We start from the raw sequence: 20,275 nt of genomic DNA, 5'->3' as shown, positions 1-20,275 counted from the left end.
AAGGACCTGGGGGTGTTGGTGGATGAGAGGCTGGACATGGCCCATCCATGGGCACTCATATCCCAGAGCCCCCCCATGTCCTGGGCTGATCCCCCAGCGTGGGCAGCAGGGGACGGGGGGATTCTGCCCCTCTGCGCTGCTCAGGTGAGACCCCACCTGCAGAGCTGCCTCCAGCCCTGGGCTCCAACAGCACAAGGATGTGGAGCTGCTGGAGAGAGTCCAGAGGAGGCCACAGACATGTTCCAAGGCTGGGAGACCTGGGGGTGCTCACCTGGAAAAGGATCCAGGGAGAGCTCAGAGCCCCTTCCAGAGCCTAAAGGGGCTTCAGAAGAGCTGGAGAGGGACTGGGGACAAGGGATGGAGGGACAGGACACAGGGAATGGCTTCCCACTGCCAGAGGGCAGGGATAGATGGGATACTGGGAAGGAATTCCTGGCTGTGAGGCTAGGGAAGCCCTGGCATAGATGAAGCTGTGGCTGCCCCTGGATCCCTGGAAGTGTCCAAGGCCAGGTTGGACAGAGCAGCCTGGGATAGCAGAAGGCGTCCCTGCCCATGGCAGGGAGTGGAACACAATGATCTTTAAAGTCCCTTCCCATCCATTCCATGGTTGCACAGCCTTGCACAGATGAACACTGCAGCACTGCATTCCCAGAGCCAGATCTGCTGGGACACAGTGCAGGTGATGGGGTTTGAACACATCCCATGGTATCCCAGGACTGAAATGGCCTGCCAGCACTGGAACACCGTGTTTGCTGTGCATTTACAGGGTATTTTCAGGGATGTTCTCCAATGGTCTTGTCTACACAAATTGGAAGGATCAAACCAGACCTCAGAGCAATTTAAATAAATCTGCACAACCCGAGTGTCCCTGTGAGTGCCTCACAAAGCTTCATCTGAAATTGGTTCCCTATCAGCTTAAATTTGTGTCTCCACATGTAGGAACCCTGCTGAGCACAGGAGGCAACACCCACAAATTGACCTCTAACCACTGTCACGCACAGAAGTGAAAGCAATTTATACCTCGTTCTAATTTCGCCCAGTGTAAGTTGTGTATATATAAATAAACACAAATTTTATGTACATACAAATGTATTTGGGTGTATATAAAATAAACCCAAATACAGGAAAAGAAGCCACCTGCTTTTGCTGCAAATCCATAAGCTTCTCCCAGCCATTCCATAAACCTCACAACCAAATCCAGACCTACTTTATGTTTTTATAAAGTCTGCAACTAAACCTTAAAATAAATAAATAATAAAAGGTCATAATTCATCATCCTGACATCAAATCAGCAGACTGGGACTCCAGTATATCAGAGTGATGGATATAGACTTGTTTTAAGGATGGTTTAGTCTGCATTATGCCAGAACATTTATTGTTGCCTTTAAGACTGTTTCCTTCCCAAGATGTTTCAAATAAAAGCAACCGTCTTCTCCTCCTTTAACTGCCTGTCTGAGAATCCACTATTCAGCAAAAACAATTTTCCCAAAAAAATCATGACTGGGAAAGCAACAGGACAGTGAGTCCTAGAAAACACAATTTCTTGTTTTTCTTTATTTTCTCTTGCTTGCCAGGTGATCTTATAACCACTCCTTGATGGATATCACGATCTGAGCCTCCCTAAGGCAAAAATCCTTCCTAATAAATGTCCAACCACCCCGAAATCTCGCTTTCCATCGCTTATCACCGCTGACGGTTCACTTTGCCACAGTGGCAGGATACTGGAGCACCACCTTCCTGGGCCCCACTGTCCTACAAAGGACCACAACCAGTCCTCCCAGTCCATCCAGTCCAGCTTCCACCTGCTCCCTATGACCCACACCTGCCCTCCTGCCCTTCTCGCTCTTCTTTTCAGGGGGTGTTTTATCTCTCTAAACATAAATTCTGATCTTGTATCAAATGCTGTTCAATAAATGAATATGCACTTCCAGTTTTAAGTCATATATAAACATATATATATACATATTTCCATCACCAGAGCACACTGGAAACTATTAATTCTCATCTCAACCTCTGATGGTGGTAAAACACATCAACTTTACAGGCACAAAGAGGTCTGACAACAACCTCAGACATCGTGTCCACCTTGCACTTCTTCCCTTTGCCCTGGGACAAGATCACATCTCTTAACCTTAAAAAAAAGTCCAACTTTTTGCAAACTGCTCCACAGGCCACCCTGTATCCCACTAACACTACAAGACACATCAGAGTCATAAAACCACTCATCATTTTCACCAGAACATTTTCTTAATTACAAATACTGATAAAAACCCGCATCGCTTCTGCTTCTCAGATAATCCCAGCAACACTGACAGTGCTTGAGAATGTGCCCAGGAGACAGAACGTTCACATTCACTGCAATCATTTCAGGGGCCTTTTTCTAATACCTTACAGTCCACCAAGAGATAGAAAGTCAGTACTACTACCAATATGGAAACTTGCTGTTTGATCCAGATCTGAACGAGACCTCCTCAGGTTTGATTTCTGTTGTAAATGGTGCTTTGTAAGCACAACTGGTAATCAATTTAGAAAAGAGGAGAAAATGTAAAGGAATAAATAATCATTTCTACCTGCTTCCCTTGCTCCCCCTGCCCCCGTCGTGGTTTTACAGCTTTTCTTTGAGCCTGTTTAGGGAAGCAGAGAACCCAGGAGGGAGAGGAGCTGAAAAGCCCCAGCAAAGGGAGGAGAAGTGGCTGCCAGTTCTGCCAGTGCAGTGCTGGGGGATGATGTGTTCTAGGAACTGACCCCATCTTCCAGGTTGCTCCTATCACTTCCTTCCCTAGAGCAGAGCTGAATCAAATCTTTGTGAGTTAAAAAGGTGCAGGCAGCCATTCACAGACATGGGGGTATTTGCTCTTTAAATGAAAAAACAACAAAAAACCCCAAAACCCCCCCACGTTACAGCAACCCTAAGTCTGCCTGCACCCCTCTTGTGAGAGCACTGTTGTATATCCTTCATTATATTTATAAAGAGGGCTGGTTTTGTGTCACAGGTTGTCATTTACACTGACTTCTCTTTCTCTCAGCTCATGTACAGGAGCTCCCTGGCCTGAGTTTGTAAATTCAGATCTGTACGAACAGGAATAGATACACCATCATGCAATATGAGGCCATAATTCCAGCGGGGAGAAAGCATGAAAGGAACCCCAGGTAATGGAATTGTTTGTACATATTCACACAAATAATCTCAGCCCTTGTCCTGACACTAATACAAGAACACAAGTCTTATGGAGCTTGAAATCTTCCCCTGGAGAGACAGCTTTGCAAAAGCAATGGAAGAAAGTACACTGGGTAGAAAAGGCTGTTTGTAGCTTTGCTTGCTATTTAAACCAGGCTGATTAATCTTAAAGATTCAGCAGCTTTTCAGATTTTTGCCTTCCTTCCCTCCCTCTCTCCCTTATTCCACAGCCTTTTTATCAATGCTTTAAAGTAACAGCACACACCAAGGGCTCAGGTACACCCAAAGCTGTGCACACAAATCCCAGTAAGTGCAAAAAGCAGCGGCTCACGTGAGAGCTCAGAGACCACCAGGGAACATGGAACAGAAGTGGGATACAAGGAACACAAACCAAAAAAGAACTGGAATGTGTGAATCTCTATGAGATTCTTGAGTACAGCAACCACAGCCCTTCAGAAGCCATGACACAGCAACAGGACAGAGCCACAAGCCGTGCCAGGTGGACATCAGGAGGAATTTCCTCATGGAAAGAGCTGGAAGGCGCTGCTCAGGGAGGTTTGGAGTTCCCATCCCTGGGGGTGTCCAAGCAAGGCCTGGACATGGCACTCAGTGCTCTGGGCTGGGTGACAAGGTGGGGATCAGTCACAGCTTGGACTCGATCTCTTTCCTCTTTTCCAACCTTAATGATGCTGGTTTTTTAGGTATTCCCAGTTGTCTTCTCCAACTAAAACCATCAGGGTTCATGTCTAAACTTTGACTTTGAAAATGAGACTGCAGGTACTGGTAAAATTAGAGATTCAGAACCAGCATATTCTCAAAACTAACATATAAAACAACCCCTCACTCTAAAAATTTGATAAAATATGCTAATATTGACAGCTTGCTTTCATATACAGCAAGGTGGGAATGGAGGGCAAGAAGAAGATATTCAGAGAAGAGATTAGAATGAAGAGAAGGCATTTATAAGGAGCCTGGTACCTGTAGTATGGCACAAAAGCCAGCCACTCCCTTCCTGAAAACCTCTTGTAGCCTAAAGCCCTGACTGTGAGGAGATCCACCCCATAAGGTTAAATATCACTATATAAATATTTTTAGGTCTGGGCTTTAAGAAGTTAAAGGTAGTCCAAGGAAGTCCTTCAGCACACCAGTGGGAAACCTGCCTTATGTGGAACACCAAAAAAGAAGTAAAATAAAAGGAATGAAGAAGAGAATCAGACCACCATTAGTCACTGGAATATAACTGCACCATGTAAAGACTGTTTGCCTTTGCTAGAACAAAAAATCCTGCCTAAACTATATAGATGCAATGCATATGTTGCACAAAACCAAGTTTACATAATAAAGAGAATATATATTTGCTTTGATCTCGAGCTACCCCATAAATTTTTAATAACAGCTGTAAAACAGAAATCTTTGGCTAGAAATCCTCAGCAGCAATGAAATTTAAGCTCTCTACTCATTACAGGTTAAGAAAACTCATTTCCAATCCATTCCTTGTAGAACTGTTACCAACTTCTTACAAGGAGAAATGCAAATGTCATTCCCAGCCATTTATTTGTAGATTATTCTCTTCAGCCTGGCTCTCTCCAAAACAGAGGGATAAGGGACTATTCAATCTGGTTTGTCATCTTTGGTCCTATTAGCAAGGCGTTGCTAAATTCAGATATCACAATCCTCTCATTTTATTTCACTGGAAGGATGTCTCAATCTGTTTTTTTTCTCTACAGAGAAACTGTTAAACCAAAAGTACTAAAAAAATAACTTCTCTACGATGCACCACAAATAGATTACAGTTTCTAGTTCAAGTGCAAAGGGACAAAGAAACCAAAATCTTTCTATATGCAGACATTAAACTAAAAGCAGGAAACAGACTTAACAACTGGCAAAAAAAAAAAAAATTAACCCTTGTGCTTTCAGTGATGTAACTGACAGAACTTCCTTTGTTTTCAGCTCCTTCCCCCCTCACTAAAGAATCACCACTGTTGTACAGCACTTGAGACAGTGTGTTAACACATCCCCTACAAAAAATAACCTTTTAGGTAAATTAGGAGGCTCCAAAAAGCGCATCTATCAAATACATTATCTAGAAAAAAAATTACAATAAAATAAATATTAAATTCCTTCTTCAAGTCTTACATATAGCACTGTATGCAAGGAAAATGTCACACAGAGGCAGTTTTCATGAGGAAGGTTTGTAGAAAACAGTATTTAAAGCCAGTATTTAGGGGTAGCAAGAGGACAGATGATTACAGTGCTCTGCGATAAGATGAGAAAGAGTGAGCTAATGGGATATAAAACTGCATACACTGGAGACAGCTTTACAAGTTAAAGAAATGACAGGCAAATAGCAATCACACCACACCAAAAAGGCACTGACAGGTCAGAAAAAACCTTCATTTTCTAAATGACAGCAGACTTAGTCCCTGTATATGAAGAGTACACAGAGCGGAGTTAAACAGTAACTGAGAGGGTGAAAGATGTTTGGAGAGCACCCAAAATGGAAAGAAACCATTCCCTGCCCTCATTCCACAGGGTTTGTGCCATGCTGGACATAGCCAGGTGTGTTTTTCTGGATGTTGATCCATCAGAAATCCAAGCTGTGTCCTTCCCTGCCAGGGATGAGCACTTGCAGGGTCTTGCCAGCTCAGAACTCTGAACATTCCCCAAATCACTTCCAGAAAAACTACTTCCTATTCCAGTCAGATCATGAAGTTACACAGATATCCATGTTCTCCCAACTGATTCCGTGTGAACCAAGTACAAGAGTTATTAAACAGCCCTGTGAACATATTGGTGGTGATGGGAATGGGAAGGATTCACTATCCAGCTCACAGAGTTTAAATACTGTATTTGTTCATGCTTAAAGTGGCACAGGACTGAACAAGGATTAAAAGAAAAAGACAACAAAAAGAATAAAACAAGCCAAACTGAAAATAAGGTGACTTAAATTAGAAATTAAGGACACTTGCTCACTAGGAACTGAGCTAACAGCACCTCCCTTCACAGGGGCTACCTGGCCTCCAGGTATGGGACATTCAGCAGGGGAAAACACTGCAATGGACAATCCCCATTTGGGATCAAACACATCTGGAGCTCCCTTTGGGTGGAAAAGGGGGGATATGGAGAATACCCAGATCACCTGCAGCACATAGCGAGAGGATGACTGCAAGGATGTGCTGGGGAGGGATCAAATGTTTGCTTTCTTCTTCCAGGCTCTCCTCAGCACTCACCACTGCATTATTCAGCCTTGTGCCAGAGACAAGGCAAACTACTGATCTGATCCCAAGAGCACATTTTTTACACCTGATTTGAATTGAGCTCAGTTCCTATGCTGAGTTTTGCAATTCTTGCATAAACATTACTTTATAGCTGCCCAAATATAGTTACAAACCTGCACAGCCCTGTGGTGGTGCAGCTCAGAACCAGCCCTAAGCAACACTCTCAGGACATATATACCCCCTTATTTTTGTATCATTGCTGCCCTGAAGAAAAAGAGCAGCAAAGCAGAAGCCTCACTCAATCCCCAATTTCAAAGTCTACCACGTAAAATGCAAACTGAACAATTGCTTTCTAAGTCTCCCCTGTGCCAGCCACAATGTTCAATCCAGGAAGAGTTGCATGTTGTTAAGAACGACAGCAAAACACTTTACAAGCTCCCCTTTTCAAAAATAAGGAGAGAGAGAGAGAGAGAGAGGAGAGGACAGGATGAAAAGCACAAGGATGCATCTCCATGAAAATTATCAGTTTGAGTTCCCTCTTTGCACAGACCACAGAACTGCAGAGGTTGGACAGCACCTCTTGAGCTTGTCCAGTCTAACCCCTGCATTAAGTGCAATTTTCCAGTGCAACTCACTCCAAAAATAACTGTGCAGGAACATGATGATCCACCTGGATTTAGGCTGGTGCTGGAGTAATGACTGGACTACAAAAATACACTTTCCTACAAAGCCCAGCAGCCTCAGAGCCCTGGGGTAGGCACAGCCCAGCAGGGTGGCTTCTGAAACCTGAGGGAAGGTTGATAAATCACTTTTGCTTGGTGGCTAAGGCCAAAACCAAAAAGTTCAGCCAAAACTGGGTCTAAGTTTAAAACTGTGACTGCAAATGATACAGGAATGGATACAAAAGAAAGACCATCAGCAGTAGCAGGGAAAACAGGCAAGATAAACTCCAAAACACATAATTTGCCATTTCTTTGCTTTCTGCAAACACCAGTCATGGTCCAGGACTATCCTCAGTGGCTGTAAGAGCACAGAGCTCGTATCCAGCAAATCCAAATTAATGCAGGGGAGTTTAGGAGGTCTGCCCAAGCAATGTCTCCACACAATTATAGCTCAGAAGTCATAACCCCTCCCTTTAATATTAAAGAAAAAAGAAATCACATTCGCAGCCAAAATGTACTGATAATACTGCAATGGCAGCATGGCCCTGAGCCTGCAGCCTTCTCAGATGTCATTCTCATTAGAAGAAAACTGAAGGATCATCCTCTTCATCCAGTGATTTGCAGGACATTTAACACACAGTGCTCACTGGAAGGCCAGCGCTGTGGAATTTTTAAGGAGTGGGCAAGGGGAGTTTGAGTGTTTCAATCCCATCCCTGTGTAGGTTTTATATGGAAGAAATGGAAACCATAAAGCAGAGCTGGGAAGCAGCACCCAGGAGGACACCAGAGGCAAATTTCTGCCATGAGGGGTGGGGGAAGGCTGCTCATAGTAAATTGTTTCATCATATAACTGGAGGGAGGGCCAATGTCTCCTCTGGAAGGCTCAGTAAAAGTCTGTCAGAAGCAAAAACAATGGAGAATTAATTATTCTTAAATATGAAAGGACCTAGAACTCAGTGATCTGCTAATTAAAAACAAAATATCCACAATAAAGTTCCAGTTCAGCTCTTGTGAGAGCCAACAGAGAGTAATCCCACCGCCTCTAACACCAGTAAGAGCTTATTTTAAGGACTCATCCCTTAAAGATATCAAAATTTAATGGAAATTGCAGATATTTACTACTCACCTACTCCATATTCAAATGTCTGAGCTCACACAAAATACACAAGAGAGTCTTCACCAATTCATTGTGTTTCAGCAGTTCTGGAAATCACCGAAAAGTAACTGACAAACCAAATAAACTTCTATGGTGTAAAGCTGCTCCTTGAAGGCAGCTCTGGAGGGGCTCAAAGCAGTGAAGTTTTATTTTTGTTTTAGCTGGTCATGCAGTGTGCAAGAAGCAGAAAGCAGCTCTGATGTGTGAGAAGTAGCACAGACAAGCTCTGTGCCAGGGAGAAGGAAAGATAAATTGTGACTTTCTGTGAGGATGACAACACTTAAAATTAAACGTCCTTGTCTTTAATTTCTGCTCTCATGTAGCGAGTGGGTTGTGTGAGGGACAGAAGGAAACTCAGGTTTCTTCAGCCTACCTTTCCCACAGTGTTTTTCAAAACAGGGAGGGAGTAGAGAAGTTTTCAAGATAAATCAGGATCTGCAGGCATACAGCTGCAGGGTCCCCAGCTTTTTGCAAGAAGTTCTCTCCTCACAATGTCTACAAGACAACCATCAAAGAATCCAAAAAAACCAAAAATATCTCAGAATCATTTGGGTTGAAAAAGACCTCTGAGATCATCAGGTCCAACCTGTGACCAATCCCCACCTTGTCACCAGTCCAGAACTCTGAGTGCCACATCCAGGCCTTTCAGGGACACCTCCAGGGATGGAGACTCCAAAGCTCCCTGGGCAGCGCCTTCCAGTGCCTGACAACCCTTTCCATGAGGAAATTCCTCCTGATACTGGAAATGCTGGAGAAGTAGCAGTGTTGATACACAAAGCAGAATGGAATGGTTTAAATCCACCCTCCCTGAATGTGGTGTCTTAGTGTGGGCTAAAGGGAGGCAGCTCCCACAATTTTCAGATTTGTACTATCCCAATTTGGAGGAAGTGCCCACATCCTTTTCTCCAAGCACTGGACAGCAGCAATTCCTTTAAGGACAAGCAGAGGAGATGGCCAGGACAACTCCATGATCACTGTCTCCCTTTTACCTGCCAGCTCATGAGTCAGACACCCCTAAATTAGGAGGGACATTTATTGAGGGACGTTCATTGAGCTTTTCTCTGAGCCACAGACACCTCAGAGTGACCAACACCACCCTGAACATGAATACCCCATGCTCTGGGCTTAAACCTTCCCTTAAAGCTTTCATTTTCCACTAAATTAAAAAAAAAACAAACCCTGGAGCTTCATCCTCTAGCCAGGCATGGGCCTGAAGAGCAGCATACCTGCATTCCAGTTTCCACCCTGGATTGTTAGCCAGACTGTTTATAAAACAATTTTAAAATGCCAGCTTTTATGTATTACAGTTTTATTAATCTTGAATGATACATCATAGGTGCAGGATGCATAAAAGGGTTACAGAAACATGGTTTGCATTTTAAAATGCTTTAGTGAAAACAAATGAATTCTCTTTATTAAATGAATTGAACCTTGCTGTGTCCTCCACGGAAAGATTTCAGTATTAGTGAATCTCCTCCCTCATTGTTCTTTTTTCCACCTTATGTTAGGGGAGGAAAACAAGTATTTCGGCATTTACAGTTCCCAAATGGTTTCTCAGTTTTGAATTAAATAGGCTGTGATATGAACTATCTGAATACACAGAAATAAAGGAAATATTCTCTATGCACATGCCGAAGAGGCTACCTCAGTCAAAATCAGATTCTGGTTCCATGTGCTCAGCCAAGAGTGACAACCACCACTCCACTGGTGGTTTTGACTCGTTTGACTTGATTTATTTGCAGTAGAAATACAATGCTGAGGTTCTGCTGGAGCCATTACAAGAAAGAGAGGCGTTACAGCATAAGGCCTAGGCTTTAGAAAAAGGCATTTAAATATTTTAATCTATTTAAATAGAAAACTTTAACAAAAAAATCAGATTTTGAATTCAGGTTATAAGCTCAAGTTTAGGTGTAATTACAAAGAAAAGGTAGAGATGCTTCATTCCTGGTTTTATCAGCCAACTTAGCCAACAATCAGCTTTTATTCTTATCAAAGATACAGATGCATCCATTTGCCATTAAACAGATCTGTTTCCCACAAACTGGACACAGCCTCCAGGCTCCAGATAAGCAGGGAATCTGCCTTCCAACATCCAGAGTACAGGAATTTTAACACCTTCCTGGAGCAGCATCTAAATTGATCATTAGTGTCAACAAATACAATCCAAATGGACTGTCCCAAACCTCTTTGGAAGCAGAGACTCTTTTCTGCTTGTTCAGTGTTTAAAACCCTGAAGGCCCAGCTCCAGCACTGCTGCCACTTTAATCTTAACTATTTTATGAGTCATTTATACGCCAAGGTAACCCACCTAAGCAATCAAATACAACGACCCAAAAAAGATCTGGATCCCAGTTTTCCCGTTTTACAAGCCTCAGAGGGGAAAGATGATAATAACTGAACAAGCTCCATGTTCCAACCCCAAGGTTTTATGGAGGAAGGGGAGAGAGGGAGGGATGATCTTTCCATAGCACTGCAGTGCCACAGGAAAGCACCACGTTTAATGTAATCAAGCTCTACATTGCAGCCATATGGAAACAATTTCAGTCAATAAACAACTCCTGCAAGAAGACAGCAGAGGAACAGGAAAATCAGATCCTGATTTAACCAGGAGGCAGGAGAGCTGCTGGCTCAGCTCAAAGGCTGCCATGACATGAAATATCCATGTCCACCAAAACTCCACAGCGCTGGGTCCCCATCGCTTGTGTTCCACACCTCGGAGTGCAGGAGTACAAATGGCACAGTTTCTTCCACAGTCTTTCCCAGCCTCCAAGATCCTGTACCTCAGTGCTCTCCCCTTTTCTTCTCTCTTCCCAATCTCTCCTCAAAGCCTATCGCTGTGGCCAGCTTCCCACCCGATAACCAGAAAGGAAGCAGTCATCCCAAACTTTAGATACTCACCCGACCTCCCTGCAGCTTATCTGCCTGGAATTTGCAGGTTTCAAAATAGGGACTTTCTCAGGGAGCAAATCCTTAAAAACACACACAAAAAAAAACCAACCTAAAACACCACACATTTTACTTCTTCCTGTTAGTGGTATTTAAATAAGGTTTGGTTTCAAGGTTCCATATTATCCAGGATCCTAAAAACCAATAGCAAAAATACTGCCTCTACTGCAGAAGACAACATTCCTGTGCACTGCTGATTACAGCTGCAACACCGAGGGAGTAAAAGCTAAATCAGTTTGGGACAGGAAAAGGGAAATTCAAGGGAACAGCCAGCAAGCAAAGGCAGCTGCATTTTTAACAAAAAGCAAGAAGGCACAGTGCTATGAATAAATCAGAATTTCCTTGAGTGTGACAGAGGAGTGACACCAGTATTTATGGGAATAATGCCCATGAACTGAAGGGTAATTCACGAGTGTCCTCAGAAGTAGGCGCTTGTAAAGGTTGGGAAGTTCATCGCTTCCACAACGCCACGGGATCTGGCAGCAGATGCACCACAAACACCCCAAAAGCACTGCATTTTACACTTGAGGACACCCAGAAACAAAAGGCCTTGGGATGTTTTTCTTAATAACCAAAGTGCAAGACTCCAAGTATCTTGAAAAACAAACACAGCACTAGTGATAAAATTTAAACCCCAGTAGCTTTCTAGTGGAAGGAAAAACCACGGAGAGTAGAGTTTTCTGTCAACTGGGGCAACACGCATTTGTCACATGAAAATTCACCAGCAAATAAAAGATGATTCCCAGAAAATCCATTAGCAGGAAAACATTTAAATCAGCCTAAAACCCATGCACCAAAGAGGCCTTTCACCCCAGGCCAGGTGGATGCTCTTATTTCACCAATCCTCAATGAGGAGGTGGACAGAATCTGCAAAGCTGTAAGCTAGGGATCCATCCAGGCAAAGAACAGGAAAAGAAAAATCTGTTTTCCCAGTAAAGAATTACAAGAACAAGGACACCAGTAGTGCCAGCCAGCACGTTTTAATGGCAAATGTCTTGATAAAGGACTAACTTTGTTCTTGTGAGATTACAAATGTAGTTGTGCAGAGTCAAGTACACGCACAGAGCGTACTCTGGTTCTGGTGGAAACCCACATCGGCTGCTCCGTATCCGAGAGCTGTCAGTCAGCCAGTTCTTAATCTACTTCCTGGGATTGCATCATGCTAAATTTTTTTTTGTCACTAAATTTAAGGTCTGATGCAGTTCAACATTTTTATCACTGCAGATAAAAATCTCTGAGTGACACCAGGACTGTAGCACAACAGGACACTACTGGGAGGAAAGGACAGCAGGAGAAAGGAGGCCAAAAACCTGCCTTAAGTTAGCTCAGGAAAGCCAAACCCATCAGAATACAAAGGCTAATTTATAATCAAAAAAATGCAGACTGTAACTACCAAATGGCAGACTTTACTTGAGTAAAGAATGTCAGTGCTGGGGCAGTGAGGCTCATGAGCAGGATTTCCCTATGCAAAAGGTCTGCTGGGAACTGTTTCAATGGCTCTGCAGCAAAAAGGGCTAAAGGCACCTCAGAATTTGGTATAGATCAGGCACAGGCTGGAACAGGCACTTTTTTTGGTCTCCACCATGTTAAAAATAAATGGAGACCATGAAGAATCACCAGATGATCTGAGTGCTGGAGAAAATGCCTCAGAGTGAGACTTAAAAGCTCAACTCTGTTTCCTTATCTATCAAGTAACTTGATTACAGAGTTTAAGTACCTTCATGGCAAGAAAGTCCTGGATACTAAAGGGCTCTAATCTTGTCAGGAAAATCCTAACAAGAACCAGCGGCAGAACTTAGACTAATTCAAATTAGAAATCAGCCACTTATAACTACCAAGAGAAGTGATGAGCCTGAAATTACCAGTGATGGACACTCAGGGCTGGAAAGCTTTCAAATTGTTTTTAGCCAAACATCATTTACTGATCTCAGTTTCAGAGTAAATGATTAAAATTTAAAGGCCTGTGATACAAAGCATATAAAACATATCAGGGAAGGCAATTTAATTATCAGTTCTCGCCTTAAATTTTATGAATCTCCAATATGTTAACATCACTCAACTTCTGTGGACCAGGAAATTAAAGAGGGAGGAATAAGTTTCAAGTTCAGCAAGTTCCCTCTTTTTCAGACTTACCATTAAACAGCACCGCTCCACCACAGATGGAGCTCCCATGAAATAGACAGGGAATGATCAGCTATGATGTCTGGAAACCACATGTAATGCAATTTACTTGGGCAAACTCTGATCAGCTCCCACCAGGGGCATGAAAAGTCAGTATTAGCTTAAAAAAACAGTTCTCATTCTGGGTAACTACACCTCTGACACCCAGGTTATACTCCCAAGAGCAGCAGCACCCATTGACAGCCAGCCAAGAATCTCCAATACTTTTTAAACATAAAAGCATCTCAATAGCCCTGAAAAGATTATTTCCATATTCCACTCTGGAACATGGGCAAGTCAAAAAGTTTGCCCTAGGTCATAAAATAAAACCTATGCTGCTAGAGCCTAGAAAGGAAATTTCATTGCCAGGAAAAACTTTCCAGCACTCAAGCACCACTTCCATGTCAGAGCTACTGCACACCCCCAAATGCTGCCAGTTAAATCACTAAGAGATTTCTGGTGAAAGCTGACATTGTAATCAGAGAATCTGATCATGGCAGAGAAACTGTCCAAAGTAAAGGTCAGAATAAATATCCAAGCAGGAAGAGCACTTGTATTTGATGAACTAACTAACTGCTTTCTGCTGCCATCGGTATTACAGTGCCATGGCAAGAACAAAAAGCAGATTCAGTGCTCGCCTCAGAGCTCAGAAGGAACAGGCAGCTCGAAATGCAGGAAATGACTATATGCTGCACTTCCCAATTGATAGGGCAAAGGCTTATCAGAAGAACAAAACTGGCTGTTCACAAGGCCACTGAAAGAGTAGCCTACACTATTGTTTCAGTGGTAGTTATCCTGCTGTTGAACTTTGAAATTCTAAGAAAGTGAAAAGAAAAAATGGCTTCTTAGATATTAAGTTCAGAAGTGGGGAGAAGACAGATACCAGGAACTCAGAACAAGCAAGATTCAACTGGGGGGGCAGAGCCAAATATAATTAATAGAATTCTTATGCCTGGCTTGTAAACTCCTTCCTTAACCCAACATTAAAATCTCATCTACTACCACAGCAGTGAACGGGATTCATGTAAATTTAATAAAGCTTAAAATATAACTTGTACATATGGAGAACAAAAAAAAAATGCCACCTCTATGCGTGAGGCAGGTGTGAAAATTTGCTTCCTCAGGCTGGAAGAAACTCTTCCCTGGAAGCAACACTCCACCCATTGGGCAAATGGAGACTGGAAGCACTACCTGCCAGCACTCCATGGACACACACACACTAAGTGGGGTCTTTGTCCAGCCGTATTACTAAAGTGATTTAGCTGTATTCATGTACAACCTGCTGGAAGGGCTTTGCTTGCTAATGAGTTTCAGGCTGGTAACTGCACTCAAACCAAGAGATGATGAAGTGAACGTTCAGAGTGGAATTCTGTAGGAAAAAGGGAAGTGACCTTCCACAGCTCCTGGTTGGCCGCACAGGAAGATAAAGCAGAGCTCACTCTGTCAGGAGCACTACGGCAGTTCCCTGTTTTAAGAGCAGACTTTAACTTCAGACTCTGCATGCAGCTTTGATTTACAGCTGGGAAAGGGAAACCTCCACTAAGACAGGGAGAATAACCAGTTACAGATTATTTCTTTTAATTCTTAATAAAGCACATTAAAACAGCAATTGTTCAACCTGCTGGTGTCTGCATTAACATGGGACTGAAGTAAAACAAGTGACAAACATGCCTGTGCAATCCTGAGGTAGAAGTACAACACCAAAAAAAATCCTATTAAATGAAGCAGAAGAAAAGCAGTACAAGAAAGGAATCCCTCAAAGTCTTGGGAGAAAGTTTGCTTTTGACCTGATGGGAGGCGGAATATAATGGATTTAAAAGCAAGAAAAATAACTGAATAAGTAAGGATGAGAAGTGTCCAGCCACAGAAGTCAGTGGGAAATCCTCCCATTACCATAAGAAATAATCTCTGGACTTAGATATTCTTAATGACCACATCAGATGACCAACAAATAAATTCCTTAATGGTTACTATACATCAATATATCAGAGATAGAAAGTGCAACAGATGAGGAGACACCTATGTTGAAGTGCTGCTGCCTCAGACCGTGACCTCACTCGGCCCTCGTGCCTCAGTTTCTCAATTTGTAAAACACCAATACCTCTGTCAAGCACTTGTAGAGATTTACAAACAGAGGTATGAAGTACTGTTTTGACATGGAACACCAAAGGAGGGCAGTGGCTCGGCCAGAGTGAGCGAATGGGAGCCACTGGAGCCACGCTGCTCCAGCCAGCACAGGAGCTACAGCCATAAATCGATCAGCCTTGATTAGGTTGGGCTTTACGACGCCGTAATTGTCACAGCAGCGGCTCCGGGACTGTGACATGAGCCCTGCGCTCGGCAGTGTCACACAGGGAGCCTGCACCAACCACAAACCTCTGCTAAAACCACCTGCAACAGCAAAGAATAGGAGCTGCCCAAACCCAACAGATTTTTTAAGGTTATCTAGGATAAAAGCTTCTCCACGTGTTCATATGACCACAGGCTAATGCTGTGTAAGCGCCCAGTAGAGATGGGAAGGATATAACCAAGAGCACATTTAAAGAAAGGGATATATTCACTGGAAATCTGCAGGCACAACACAAAAAAAAATGTGTTTCTCACAGTGACAAGATGAAATTTTCGTTTGGTCAGCGACTACAAAGCTGATTGTCTACTTCTGGCTGTGGAGCACATGACAGCCTCAAGTACGTAAGAGCGTTTTATCTGCCAACTTGCAATGAAGACCACATAGTTAATAGTTTGCAACCTCCTTTCCCCCAGAAGATCTTCAGAGTTGAGTAATAAAATTCCTCACATGATTTCAATGAGAGGGTTCACTTGTCAGGGGCTGTTTGGAGATAGTATCATATGTCAGGGAGGTGCTGCTCAGATCAAGTTTTCCAACCTTGTGTTTTCAAGGCTTGACTGAAAATGAAAAAAAAAAACCAAAAAAAAACAAACTTCAGGCGATAATGTCTGAAACTGGAGAAAAGAGAAATAATCTCTAGATGCTATTTTCAAAATGTCAAACTTAGCCAATTAATGAAGGGGAGGAAGAAAAACTGATTAAAGCCCTGACAAACCCTTGAGATCACAGACTGATTGCGAGTTCTGCTGCAGACTCCCTGTAGGAACCTGGGCAAGCTGATCCCTCCACACCTTGGTATGCCACCTGCGAGACGAAAAATAGCAGTTTCTTTTCATATCCTGTCATTCTTGCTTGTATTGTTCCCCAAATTAAAAGCATTTGTCAAAACACTTATCTTTAGCATTAACCCTGGGAATTGCATTCACAGCTACCACAGAACCAACCCATCTGCATGACAGAGTGCTCAGATACAAACTCTTAGTACACTTTGCTACCCAGCCATCCTAATTTAATACAAGTCAGAAGGGAGCTTTAGTCAATACAGGAATATTAGAATGTTAAAATACAGTTTGTTACTAACCTTACAAATAAAACCAGCTTTAGGTTTCCGAGTTAGAATGACCGCCCCCTGCCTTAAAAAAAAAATCAAATTCTCCTCATTATGTCCTAAAAATCCTGCTGTAATCATAGTATTGGTCTCACTACATTGATAACTCACAAGATCATATTATCAGGATAGGTATAATTAAAGCCCAGTCCCATGAGGACATGTATGCAGAATCCAATCCCCACTCTGCTAAAATCAGCGTAACATGAAATCAACTTCAGGGACTTTAGAACCAAAGCTGCATGAAGTTATCGACAGGAGGAACAAAGGCATCTGTTTTTTGCAATAAGATTCTTAAGCTGACAGTATTTTGATTTCAAATTCTAGAACTTTGCAGATGAAAAAGATTTGCTACAGATGCCAATATTGTAGCCTGTCATTCTGTAATGTCCTTAAATGCTCTGCACAGAAATCACTGTGAAGCATAAGTTGCTTTTTTTAGATTAAAATGTGCTGTTGTTTCCTGAAAATTCATTTGTTTTGTAACATATACAACCAAACACCTTCCCAGATCACGTGGTATAAAGAACAGTACAGCTTCCTCCTCCCTCATGGTTCAGTTTCATTGATTCTCCCAATTCTCCACCCAAAGACCCAAATTTCACCCCTGCCCCACTGACACACAACACAAAAAGAACAGTCCCAAAAGTTGACAGAACAATATCTGACAGTTTCTTAATAAAAATGCATTTTATTAAAAAGTAAGTTAGTTCTAAAAATTAATGTCAGAGCCTAACTCTTTTCCCAAATCCAGACAGCAATGAAAAAATATAGCAAACACTCCCATGAACCTATGGATTATCACTATAAAGTAAACACTTAATAATAATTTTGTTTTCAAAACACTGCACAGCTATCAACTTTTAATATCCCTTTGTAAGAGACCAGTAAGACCCACACAGAAACTGCCTTAAAAATAAGCTTCCTGCAGCTGACACCAGCTACAGATTCCAGGGAATTGTCAGAATCACAATGCTAGAGAGATGCACGTTGTCCAGAAAGGTCAATAAACCCAGGGAGCTGCTTGACACCGCTCAGTGAAGCACTTCTAAAGAAAACCAGGCTTCATTCACACAGGATTTTCTCCCAGATTTCCCTACCCCTCCTTAAAAATCCTGCCGTTTCACCTGGGCAGCATTCCTGTAACCCAGCTGGCAGCCTGCATACCACAATGTCGTCTAGACCTGCTCGGAACAGTGGGATGACACAGGAGTAAAAATGCTGATGCCTGTTCTGGTGCTTGCACTGGTGCTAAGTGAACGAGGGGAGGAAGAACAGGCAGCACAGAGTGAAACACAAGTTCCTTGTTCCCAGCCTCCTGCCCAGGCTCGTCGGGTAATTCTGTCAACCAGACAGAAAAAAGTTGTGCCCGTCACAGGGCTAAAGAACAATCTTCACGAGGGAAAAAGAACATTCCCAAACCCCAGTTTTCACATACAGAAACAAACCCTGCCCTTCCCCAGCCCAATGCTCCCCGGACTTGCAGATAACAAATGCATCCCTGCACAGACAACATTTTCTGGCCCTTTCTTCCTTCTCCCCTCTCTCCATCTCAGAGAGGTTTTCTTAGTAGGTTGGAAGAGAAATGGTAAAAAGGGAGAAGCGAAACGCAGAAATAAATTAAGTTTGTTCTCTGCTGTTGACAGATTTGGTCTCAGCATGATGGAAGGAAAAAAATGTTAGGAGTGATAAATCCATATATACCTACTCCAAACTACACCCCGTTTCCCAAGGGACATGGTATAATGGTAAATAAGTATAGATGCAGTTCCTACTAATGAGGCAGGGTACAGCAAGGCCAAAGAAAATGCAATCATCTCGGGGAAAAAAACTGCACAGGACTCCTCCTCTCCCATCCATGGAGGAAATCAAATGCCAGCTGCACCATCCCAGGAAGGAAGCGGAGTCTGTACCTGATGAGCCCTGCAGAAATGAGCGAGTCATATCACGGGACCCGAGCAGGCACTTCAGGCTTTCGCCAGCCCACAAATCGTCTGCAGAGCACAATTCCTCACTCCGGTATTTTACATGGCATCATTCATGCAAACTGTAGGGGTAATTTCCCCCAGTGTTTTCTTTTTTTCCTTCCCTCCATCCCCCCTAGTTTGAAGCAGGGGGACGTAGGCAGCATCTCCCAGATCTGCGTTCCCTGGCCATCACTTTAAAGCTTTCCTCCCTACAAAGTTTAAATCTCCCCAGTTTTTTGTTCACAAACGTTTTGTACTTAAAAGCCACCGAATCATGCTCCCAGTGTTACTTGAACAAATTGAGACAGACCCGACTCCACGAACATGCTTAAACATTCATTTCCTCTTCCTTCTTCCTTCCCCACCCCCAAAAGAGCATTTTTTTTTCGTCCCTAACACGAAAGAACTGGGGCAAAAACAGCACATCCAACCAAAGCTTTTCCAGACCTATCGCAAAGAACAAAATGCTTCCGAAGAAGTGCTCTGCAAACATACCAAGAAACACTCCACCAACTAGGGGAAAAAAATAATAATAATAAAAAAAAATAATCCATCAGACAAAACTGAGGTCGAAGAAGTCGGCGGGGTCCGCCTCGGGTGTGTATTCTGCACCTAAATACACTCGCCTCTTGTTTTGTTTTAACCCCGAAGCTGAGGCAAACACTCCAGCAGAATTCTCTACCGCTTCCCCGACCGCTCCTGCGGGCAAACCGTTCTGACCCAAAACCATCCCGGACACGGGACACAAAAGCATTTACCCCCCACCCCCGCTCCCCACCTCTTCCCAAGAAGTACAAAACAAACAAGCGTCTGACACCCCACCCAAGCTCTCCTCGCACATTTTGGGAATGACTTCCCTCCGGGTCCTCCTCCTCCCCCACCCGTTCCCATGTTAAACTCTCCAGCAAACAGACACCCTTCGGGTTTCACGCCTTTGCCCTCCCCGAAAACCTCCCGAAGCCGCGGGAGCTGCCAGAGATCTCGCAGCCCTGGGAGCCGGCGGGGTTTGGGGCACCCGTGAGCCCCGTTTCTCGACCTCTACCGGCACAAAGCTCCCGAAAAGGAGCCCCCGAAGCCCTCACACAGCCCCAGCCAGGGCAGAGCTCACCGGCAGAGTGAGAAGGCTCCGTGCCCGGCTCCATCCCTGAGGGTCGGTCCCTCTTTCCCCTGCCGTCCCTGGGGGTCCCCGGGACAGGGAGCGCCGGGGGTCGCACCAGCCTACCCCAAAACTCCGCGGCGAACAACATCCGAACACCCCCAAACCGCAGCACCCACCCAGGCTGAGGGGGCTCCGCGGCCGCCACTCCGTGCCCCACAGCCGGGAGATGGGAGGAATCAAAATAAATATACAAATGGCAGGAACAGCGAACCCCAATGGTGCCCTGCCCTCCCGCTGCAGCCTCCCGGGGACACCTTCCTCCTCCTCTTCCTCCTCCCCCGATCCGGGGGCACCCGCGGAGCCCCCCAAAGCCGCGGCTCCAACTCTGCCGCCCGGGCTGAGGGGCTGCCCCTGCCCACCCCTGCCCGCCC

At 43.9% G+C, this 20,275-nt stretch overlaps 1 protein-coding gene across 39 annotated transcripts in view; it reads right to left on the bottom strand.

Moving 5' to 3' along the window:
* The window catches only part of HMBOX1 (homeobox containing 1), a 117,228-nt gene that overhangs the window by 96,405 nt on the left and 548 nt on the right, over window positions 1-20,275 (bottom strand). The window contains exon 1 of one of the 39 annotated variants that reach the window (XM_086875542.1): window positions 20,021-20,266. The exons of 32 other annotated variants lie outside the window; for them this stretch is intronic. The gene's annotated coding sequence lies outside the window, so the exon portion shown is untranslated. Of the gene's footprint in view, window positions 1-16,117; window positions 16,228-20,020; window positions 20,267-20,275 lie in introns of those variants that run through there. 6 more of the 39 variants (XM_086875560.1, XM_086875566.1, XM_086875545.1 and 3 more) reach the window with 6 other exon arrangements.

This window comes from Cyanistes caeruleus, chromosome 2 (assembly GCF_971803275.1).
Source record: "Cyanistes caeruleus chromosome 2, bCyaCae1.hap1.1, whole genome shotgun sequence".
NCBI lineage: Eukaryota > Metazoa > Chordata > Aves > Passeriformes > Paridae > Cyanistes > Cyanistes caeruleus.
Note: the sequence above shows the minus strand (reverse complement) of the source record. Positions and strands in the feature narration are given on the sequence as shown.